Here is an 11,100-nt window from a genome sequence, read left to right as displayed (position 1 = left end):
AGGTTTTCACACTCAAGATTTTAAAAGTTATGAAATCTCACATAGGCTAGTATCAAACTTTGGGGAAACGGTAGGCATGGTGATTTAAGCTATCCGATTGGCGCAGTAGGCACACTCGATTTAGCCACAGGTCTCCATGTCTGCCGGGTGAGCAGAGTTTTTCAGACAAATTAAAATGGTTCAAAATGGGAACATTTTGCTTACCCGGTGCACAGGGCTTCTGAATCAAGTGCACCTACCACCAACTGAGCAACATGAAATACATTGTTTAAAGTGCAAGCAAGTCTTTTTATCATTGGATTTTCTACAGAAATGTTTGGTGATCAACTAGGAATGCTATGAGGATTGCTATTTACCGGTTGATGACCACTGGTCGAAGTAGTTCAGGACTCTAACTGCTTGGCGAGGGGCTAGTGCTGCTAATTTGAAGGGGTGTCCACATACTTTTGTATATATAGTGTAGCTGTGTAATTCTCTCAGACTAGGTGAGTTTTATCAATATATTCACCTCAATTTACTCTCAAAAAAATGGAAATGCTAATTAGCAACAGAGAAGACCTTAGCAAGACTACAAATTCCAACAGGAAGCTCCTGCACGTCATCTCTAGCCAACACTGTCAGCTACCATTCACCAGCGTGATCAAAGACCTTCTGTGAACAATCCATGATGAATCCATGTGCTCTATTGAAATGAATTTAATAAAGTGTTGAACTGCTTACGTCCCCTTTCTCTGTCTTATCTAGCCACTGGCTACACTTTATCTAGCTAGTTAGCAGAGCAGTAGATAAAAAAATATTTTTGTTTTACTTTTGAGCATCTTAGCAATACAATGCGTTCTATACAGCTGTCAAGAGTCACTTAATCAATTATATAATCATTAACCAGACTACCCCGGGTACCAGACTTAGATGAGGTATAACTTAGTCCTAAAATCAAAAAAATCTGTTGACATTCAGAATTGACTTAGACATCCAGCCTGTGTATTGTAGTTTCATGACCAGAGACAAATCTTCAGAGGCACAGTATTTATTTATTCTGAGTGGTTCACATTGTTGATTTGTAGGATCCTTCTCACTATATGATCAATATGTTAAGTGATAAAATCCCAAGTTATCAAATAATAGTTTGTGAAAAAGTGCACTTGTCCTTGTGAAAATGACAGTTTATTAAATATTCTACAGCTGTAATGTCATCAATCAAATCAACCTTTATTTATATAGCACATTTCAGGAAGTTATACGGCAGGCAACAGTTGGACAGCGCACCAACCCCAACAGGCACACCATGAGGAGAGGGAGGTTGACGGCCAGCAATTATGGAGTAGTGGTTAGGGCCAATCGTGTTACTCCGTCGCTGCTAAAAAGGGTCTTCAGATCAGTCGTTGGATGGGGTGTTGTCTGTAAAGTGGGACACATAACGAAGAGGAGGGCACCAAGGCATTCAAAATGGCGACAGGGATGGATGTGCAGGAGTAAGGGCTTTGGGTCACAGGGTCTGGGTACATTCAGGGCACAACACATCAGCTGTCTGTGACCAGGCGATAAAAAAACTTTTCAAGCCAAACCTTCATTTCATAACCACTACACACAGCCAACATCGTCGTCACCATATTAGCTAACGTCAAGACAACATGGCTATTAGAACTAACGCTTTAGTAAACACACTACAATCATGCAGTTTAGCAATTACACCGGGGGGCCCAGGTGGCAATATATTAATAAAACTAAAAGCTTACATTGACTTAGAAGAGTTCCAGTTTGGATAGCCATAGCCAGCTAGGTAACATAGCATCCCTCTCCGTTTGAGACGGTTGTTTGAGTAGGCTAGCTAGCTGCATTGGCTAGCTATGTAAGTGAAAGTGAAAGAAAAAAATGAAATCTAGCTAGCTCTCTTTTGCTTCTCCTTAATTTTTGAAGAAATGTATTTGTTCAAAACTGTTCAACTATTGTCTTTCTCCCTCTGAGTCAACTACTCACCACGTTATGTACTGCAGTACTAACTAGCTGTAGCTTATGCTTTCAATACTAGATTCATTCTCTGATCCTTTGATTTGGTGGGCAACATGTCAGTTCATTCTGTTAGGTGAGGATGTCCTGCGGAAGTTGTCATAATTACTGTGTAAGTCTATGGAAGGGGGGGGGGAAACCTCAAGATTCCTACGTTTTGGATTGAAGTCAATGTACCCAGAGGAGGACGGAAACTAGCTGTCCTCCGGCTATACCCTGGTGCTACCCTACAGAGTGCTGTTGAGGCTACCATAGACCTTCATTGCAAAATAGTCTGTTTTCATCAATTATTTGGTGACGTGAATATATTTAGCATAGTTGATCTAAAAAGGACAACTTTTTAAATGTTTCACTATTTTCATTTTTCAAAAGAGTCAGTGAGGAGGATGGTCCTCCCCTTCCTCCTCTGAGGAGCCTCCACTGACTCAAGTTTTGCTCAAAGCAGCCAACTAAAGTAATGCCGTTAATGTAAGTTCAATCACAAAGGCTGGTCTAAGTGCATCTCTTCAGTTTCATTCAGTATTACAACACAATTCACATTGCATTTTACCATGGGCACAGTGGGAATTTATATATGTGATGTTTAAATTATGTCTTACCCCCAGAGTGAGAGATTAAGATAGCGAGTAGATAATTTCCAACAGATCTCCTTACTGAGAGTGGCGTTGATCATGCACTGCTTCTCGTGGGGTGAGTCTGATGTTCAGCATGTCACGCCTCATGTCTAAAACATGGGGAAAAGTTGACATAGTCAAAATGGATTAGTCTACAAATTCAATGTTTTACACAATATTGTATCATATTTGATGAGTTACTGACCTGTCCGTCCATAGGCTCGATGTCCTGTAGTCTCCACAACTTTGACACTCATGCTCGGATCACACTGGCACAGGATGTCTGATGGATGTACTAAATAGTCTGAGGAATGTACTCCTGTTAGACTGGAAAACAAAGAGACATTTGGTCAGTGGTAGGTCTCTTTCAATGCTGTATCAGCATCTTTATCTGGACAGAAAACGCATTGTTTATCATAACACAAACACACCTTGGACAATGTGACAAGTGGTCCCTCAACTCATGAGAACCATATGTAACAGGGTTGAATTAGACATCCTTAGTTGTATGAGTTTCGTCATAATTAAGCAGACAGGTTATGTACAGTATATGTATATATAGTTGTGGAGCCACCTGCTGTATTATTTGTGTAACTGCATCTCTGCATATGAGCGCATGATCACGCAGGATACAGCCAAGAGTTGTTCAACTTTGATGGAGATTTCATGACGGATTTGAAGTTGCTCTGAAGTTTACACATTGTGTTGTATGTATGTCTGCGGAATAAACCGTGAAAGCGAACAGCACTGTGTCCTTTGTCGATGATGATGAGAGCCGTTACACTGGTGCCGTGACCCGTCGGATCCTCAAGATCAGCCTGAAGCACATCCCCGGGGGAAGTGAAGATCAAGTGTACTCTTCTGGTCAGATGTTTGGTTTCATGGTCATAGGACTACTGTTTTGTCATTTCAGTGTTGAGGGTTTTTCCTGTTTTTATTTCCTCTGTCGATCTTTCTTTACATTTTTATTCTACATTTAATTTGTTTAATCTAAAGGTGGTGTCATGGCTCACAAATTTACAACTGATAGTGAAATAGTTTACGATTCTACTACTCCTATTGCCAAGGGGAGGGGTGTTTGGTGAGGCGAGCATACAGGTATCAATGCAATGTCCAGTGGGTTTCATGGTCGGGGAGTGGGGACATATCAGTCATTAGCTGATAGGAGCGCGGGGCAAGGTCAGAGCCCAGGTTGTTCACCTATGGGTTCGTTTTTGAGGGGAGGTTCACACGTCCACACCCAGTAGCGATACAGATGCCATGCCACACCTTACTGACATGGTAAGCCAGTTAGGTGACACCAAAGTAGCCAGATTGATGTCAGCAGGAGCCATAGATACGAGTGGTGAGCTCCACAGTACACCACAAAGAGAAACGTCAGCATCTGATTCAGTAAGACAAAGTTTCACGTGACAGTCCACGTCAAGTCTGAGGGAGAAACCAGAGTGTTCAGAGGTGACAGCTCTGACAAGTACACAGTTCAAGAGTGGGTTGATATGACAACAGACTATTTGAAAAGGCAAAGTGGTGAGGTGCCTGATCAAGCGGAAGAGATCATGAGCAGGTTGATGGGAAAAGCTAGGGATGTAGTGAAGATAGACTTGCGGTGTGACGAGTCGTTGGATGTGAAACAGAACCCAGATCTAATCTATCATATCCTCCTGCAGTATTTTAGTGACACGTCATCATGTCTCCCGCTTGAAGATTTCTACTCTACCAAGCCCAAACTGAGGGAGGACTCAGTAGACAACTGGACCAGGCTCAACAAAGCAGCAGATTTAGCTGATGAGGGTTTACGCAGACAGGGTGGGAGAATGGAAAACATAAGTCAACAAGTAGCCTGCATGTTTGTGAAACATTGCCCTGATCCTGAGCTCCCCTGTAGATTCAACTGCAAAGCACTTCCTGAGTAGAATTCCAGAGATGTTCAGTTGAGGATCGATGAGTACCAGAGGGAGCAGAGAGCCTTAATGAAACAAAGCAGCGTTACACAGCTGAAGAGTTATGCCACTGCTCTGCACGACAATGTCCCAGTGTCACATAACCAAGCTAATGATGAAAAATGTCATGCCTCACACTCTTTTGCTCCTGTTCCGAGGGAGGCAGTACAGGTAAAGATGAAGATACTCCCAACGCTAAAGCTCTATAGATGGCAGCCAAAGATTCTAGTGACATGACTGGAGATGTTGTGTACCAGAACACACGTGATAGGAAGACGCGACAGCCTATTTTACACACCTGTGATTGTTGGTAACAAAGTGACTCTAGGTGCTATGCTTGACAGTGGGTCAATGGTGTGCACAATGAGTGAGATGGCAGAGCTGAAGTTGATAGATGCTGGTGTAGTTGATGTGAAAAGCCAGTTTAACTCAGATGTTGTGCTTGTTGGCTGTGGAGGACGCCGTGTGAGGCCTAAGTCTACATTCAACATAAACATGGAAGTCTATTGTTCTAACCTTGGTAGTAGAAGGTCAACCTGATGAATTAATACTGGGAACCAATGCGATCAAGCACATCCTCGTGAATCAAAACAATGTGACTATTATTGGATAGCAGTCTCGGCCCCTTGCAGCACAGATGACACGGAATCTGAGCAGTTTCTCGCCATGTTAGCTGGAATGAAATGCTGGAGAGGCGACGACATCCCTGACAAGACAGGAACAGTGAGATGTAATTTGCCTTGACCCTGGTCGTGAGTATCTGGTTTGGGGTATGCTACCAAATACCACCGTTGTGTATCCTGGCAGTACGGTGATGACAGAATCTACTACATCTCGCTCAGCACCACGGGGGATCATGGTGGCAAGGATTGTTACGCCTCTGTGGGGAGACAGATGGGTCCCACTGAAGCTGATCAACACGTCTGGCCAGACATATCAATGCATGAAGATGACAGGAAGTATTCCGCTTTCACAACACCTATTGGCTCTTTGAATACAACCGTCTATCTCAGGGTCTCTGTAACAGCCCTGGAAGCTTCATGCACATGATGGCCAGTATCTTCGGAGATCAGAACTTCATGAGTTTGCTGTGTTACTTGGATGATCTATTGGTCTTTGGCCCAGACGAGAAGACAGCCTTGGAATGCTTGGAGATGGTCTTTAGCAGGCTTCGTAGTCAAAACATGAAGTTGGCCCCAAAGAAGACCTTCTTCCTCAGGAAGTCTGTCAAGTTCCTTGGTCACATAATTGATGGAAATGGTGTGTCTATAGACCCTAGTAAAGTCGACAGCATCTCTAACATGAGCAGTGCTGATCTGATGGAATTTGATGGTGTGACTCACAGAAACAGATAAAGTCGTTCCTTGGCATGGTAAACTACTACCAACACTTTGTGCCAGGTTTCTCCGCAATAGCCAGACCTCTTCTAGTTGTTGACTGGATCAAAGAGAAAACCCAAGGGTCGTCAGAAAATAAAGCCCTCACAGCGTCGAAAATTGAACGTCGCTGACTGGACACCCGAACATGAGCAGGCCTTCGAAAAGGTGAAGACATCTCTAGTAGACACGGTGGTGTTGGCACACCCTGACGTCTCCCGTGCCGGGTCCTCAGAATATGGTTGCTGATGCTCTGAGTCGAGTGCCCTTTGTCAAAGGTGTTGGCCACAGAATGCTACGTGAACCCTACGAAAACCTCATTAACGACGTTCAAGCAGTGTCAAATGCTTCAGTCCAAGATGCCTTCAGGTGGTCCAGTGATCTCGAAGGCAGCCCCAACTGTGTAAGTTCACAGAGAACTTCCACACCTGTCAACATGTGTTCTCAGTCCTTGGCAGCGGATGAGGTGTCACATGACAAACGGGAAACAGGAGCTAGAACACGTGCATCATTTACCTCAACTGATACATCCTGGTCAAGACACCTTACCTGCCTACTCTGAGGAGCTTCGTGATGAGCAACTCAACGACAGGACCCTGTCTCGTGTGCTATTCTATGTGGAGAGACAACGCAGGCCTTCTAGAAGAGCAAGAGAAAGTTAGTCATCAGACACTTGAAGAGTTGGGAGAAGCTAACATACTGTACAGAGTCTCACGAGATATCAAAGACAAGCAGTTCCAGTACGTAGTTCTTGAGTCTCTCAAAGCAGAAGTCCTGAAGGGCGTTCATGATCACGCGGGTCATAAGGGTCAGTTCAGAAGCTTTAGCTTAGCTAGACAGAAATTATCCTGGCTGCACCTTGACAGAGATGTTAGGGATTATGTCCGTGGTTTCCACCGTTGCATCATCAGCAAGACAGTTGAGCCTGGGGGCATTGCTCCACTGGAAAGTATCATCTCGACTAGGCCACTACAACTGGTTTGTATCGATTTCTGGTCTGCTGAAGAGTCCATTGACCAGTCCATTGACGTACTAGTGATAACAGGTCACTTTACAAGAATGGCTCAAGCGTTTCCCTGCAGAGACCAATCAGCTAAGCAGGTGGCAAGAATCCTGTGGGACCGATACTTCTGTGTGTATCGATTTCCTGAGAGAATTCATAGTGACCAAGGGGCAAGTTGAGAGGCACTTGATCAGTGAGTTACTCAAAGTTTCTGGTGTGAGGAAGTCGCACACGACACCGTATTACCCGATGGGTAATGGCAGTGTGGAACGTTTCAATCAGACACTTGGCAACATGATCAGAGCAGTAGCACCTAACACTAAGCAACACTGGCCGAGACACCTGCAGACATTGACGTTCATGTACAATTGCACCACCGATGAGACGACAGAGTACGCCCCCTTCTACCTGATGTATGGAAGGATCCCTCGTCTGCCAGTAGACGTGCTTTTCAGAAACACTCTGAACGATCCAGCTGTTACCAGTTACGACATGTATGTGGTGTCGCTCTCCAATGATCTGAAGGATGCTATGGTGATAGCGCAGGAACATGCTGAAGAAGAACAGAACCGACAAACTGAGATTTATAACAGAAAGGTCAAGGGTCCCACCATAGAAGTCGACAATCAGGTACTGTTGGCAAACAAGAAAGACGAAGGCAAGAGGAAAGTGGCAGATCGATGGGAATCGACAAAATACACTGTGGCGGACAAGAATCCAGGCACTCACACATACAGAATATGTAATACAGACACTGGAAAGGAAAAAGTTGTTTATTCAGAACCTGACCATGTTGGTCAACTTCTTCCCAGTAGACGATGAAAGTGCAGTTTCTGGCCTCTCTTCATCCATGTCTGTTGGCCTGACTCCAAGTTCCGGTGCTCACAATGTGATGATGGATTCAGTATCAAAAGTGAATCTTTACCTGATGAGGAGCTGGTGGACTCTGAAGGAAGAACTCGAGATTGGATCACACAGTTACCAGGTAGTAGAGACGAGCATGAGGAATCTTCAGGTGTGACCTCAGAACCACTGGTATCTCAAGACTCAGATTCAGAAGAGGTCCAGTGAGCAGACACGCTCTTCTACCGGCATTGGACAGTCTGAACAGCCTAGTGACTCACAATTTACTGACACTCTAGTGACTTACACTCACAACAACAATCCTAGCGCAGTTTGGCAAATTAGGAACCGTGTTGTTCGAATCATCAAACCTGTCAACAGATTGATCTACACGATGTCTACACAAGATATTCTAAGTGAGACTAATCTTAATATTCAAGCAGTTTGCAAGTTAGTGATCCAAGCCTTCAGAGATTAAGCAAAACTAGAGTTGTGATTCAGTGAATATTTATTTTTCTATTATTTTACATGAGCATTGTACTTTAGATAGGTAGTGTGGGGTGTAGAAAGGCATCCTACAGTCAGTAGTTGGTTTGAGAGTTTTGCCAACTCTCCTTCCACATCATCCTTTTGGGATACTTCAAATGTTGTTCTTGTAAATGGACCGTATATGTTGTGTAATTTGATGTAGATGTGTGCTCAAGTTGTGGTTGCTGCTTACATTCTGCCTAAATTCAGTGGGGGTGGGTGTAACAGGGTTGAAATAGACATCCTTAGTTGTATGAGTTTTGGCATAATTAAGCAGCCAGGTTATGTATATGTATTGTTGTGGAGCCACCTCCTGTACTATTTGTGCAACTGCATCTCTGTGCATATACGTGCACATGATCACGCAGGATCCAGGTAAAGAGTTGTTCAACTTTGATGGAGATGTCATGACGGATTTGCAGTTGCTCTGAAGTTTACACATTGTGTAGTGTGTATGTCTGCGGAATAAACCGTGAAAGAGAACAGCACTGTGTCCTTTGTCGATGAGCCATATGAGAGCCGTTACACATACACAAGCATGACAAACATACTGCGCAGATATAACTACAAATTCATTGTTGTATTACATTTGATGAGTTACTGACCTGTCCGTCCACAGGCTTGATATCCTGTAGTCTCTACAACTGCACAATGTGACAAGTAGTCCCTCTACACCCAATCCTCATGCATCATCTGAAAGACAATTTTTTTTAAATTAATTTTACTAGCTAGCTAAGTTGATCACTAAAATGGTAACATCTATATTAAAATACCATAACCCACAGACTTGACTATAGTAATGGTAAAATAGATCGGTCTTTGGTCTATCTGCACATCTAAAATCCTACTATGTGATTGGGATATTTCTGCTGGGATGGAAGAATTATCTGGAATGCTCAACTAGATGATCAGGACAGTCTAGGGTACTATTTGCCCAAAGAGGTGAAGTATTGAGGTTTGATATTGCGGTGACCTATACGACTGTACTAAATCTCAAGTGGAAAGTTAACACCATCAACCGTGAGGTCACTGATGAGGACCAACAGTGATAGAGGGATCATCTGAAAGGGACTGACATGCAGGGATGGAACATAATTATTTTTGGCACTGGTCAGCAGACCCTGATACCTACTAGCCCAGGTAACATTCAGGTCCTAAATCTGTGGCATCCAATGTTTTTAGCTAGCTAGTTATGGTAGTTCATTGTTTGTGTAGTCAGACTTCTCCCCAGACCCCACGGTTGGTGACATGCTAACTAGTCCACCAGGGCAGGGTATTTAACATTAGCTAGTTACCGCTAATTGTTAGCGTTAACCACATTTGCTAGCATGTCGGGAAAGTCTGACTACACCACGGTGAGATACGGTGCAACTTTAGCTAATGTAGCAAACTTCCCAACCAAAGTGCCTAACTATAGTCAGTGGTTAAATAGCTAATTTTCAAAAGGATCTAACTAACCACAGATCTTTCACCTAATTAAAATAGCTTGTTAGCAGCTAGCAAACAGGGCTTACCTTATCACACAGCTCCAGCGATGCCTCTCACTTACAGAGGTCGGAAAATGATAAAATGCACGTGTGCTTATCGGAGTGGTGGTTACAATCCGGTAAACAGCACAAAACCATCCCTGCTTCTGATTGACGGAGAGACCTAAGGTTAGATAGTTAGCTACAAGGCCAGGGTAATATTTTTTTTTATAGTAATAAAAAAATGCTACGGTAGCTAGCTAGGTAATTGGAAAAATTAACAAGAATACATACTAGAAATACACAATCTAAATAATTTACACAAGAAACTAAAAACGTTAAAATATCTACTTCCTAGGTCACTTGTAACTTGTCGATGAGAGTTTGCATTGAGAATTGTGGAGGATTTTCCCACCCTGCGCCTTGAGTGATTACGTCAAAGCTTGCGGCAGGAGTTCTGTATGATAGCCACATTAGCGTTTCATTTTTGGGGGGTAATTACAGGCGAATATATTGATAAAAGTTACCTTGTCTGAGAGAGATGTGTGATTATCAAAAGCCACGCCAGGATAAGCCTACACGAAACACAGACCGTATACAAAGTAGTTCTAAAATCCCCTACGGAAAAAGATTACTGGTGGAAAACTAACCATTTCTGGGTTTTATGGATATGACTCATACTGTGGTACTTAATTAAGCATCTCAATCACATCATGGGAAGGGGTTCCCATAGGTTGTTGGCTGAACCGTTACAAAAATGAAAGAGAATCAGCTAACTCCAAACTAAGGTTTACCCTTTTGTCTGTGGTCTAGCTATTAGCTAATGTTAGCTAGCCAGCTTCACAATTAGCATTTTACTAGCTAGTAGTTGAGCTGTTTTTATAAGAAAACGTCTGAGATTACGCAAATACTGAAGCTAACTAGCAAGCCCTCCTCGGCGACAATGTTAGCCAAGAAGCCTCAACCAATCACACAACAGATACAGTGCCTTCAAAGTATTTACACCCCTTGACTTTTTCCATATTTTGTTGTGTTACAGCCTGAAATTTGAATGGATTAAATTGAGATTGTGTCACTTGCCTACACACAATAGGTGGAATTGTGTAATTAAAAAATTTGATGAAATGTCGAGTCAATGAGTATTAAACCGTTTTGTTATGGCAAGCCTAAATAAGTTCAGGAGTAAAGGTTTGCTGAAAAATTAACATAAAAAGTTGTATGGATTCACTTTGTGTGCAATAGTAGTGTTTAACATGATTTTTTAATGACTACCTCATCTCTGTACCCCGCACATACAATTATCTGTACGTCGAGCAGTGAATT

General features: G+C 42.9%; 1 long non-coding RNA gene across 1 annotated transcript; it reads right to left on the bottom strand.

The window, feature by feature from the left end:
* Positions 1 to 201: 201 nt before the first annotated feature.
* Positions 202 to 11,100, bottom strand: LOC139543243 (uncharacterized). Its single transcript, XR_011668636.1, has 4 exons — positions 8,917 to 11,100; positions 2,827 to 2,948; positions 2,607 to 2,731; positions 202 to 1,398 (listed from the first exon to the last, which is right to left on the bottom strand). It is a non-coding gene; the product is annotated as an uncharacterized lncRNA (long non-coding RNA).

This window comes from Salvelinus alpinus, chromosome 17 (assembly GCF_045679555.1).
Source record: "Salvelinus alpinus chromosome 17, SLU_Salpinus.1, whole genome shotgun sequence".
Lineage (NCBI taxonomy): Eukaryota > Metazoa > Chordata > Actinopteri > Salmoniformes > Salmonidae > Salvelinus > Salvelinus alpinus.
The sequence above is the reverse complement of the archived record's forward strand: the minus strand, read 5'-3'. Positions and strand labels throughout refer to the sequence as shown.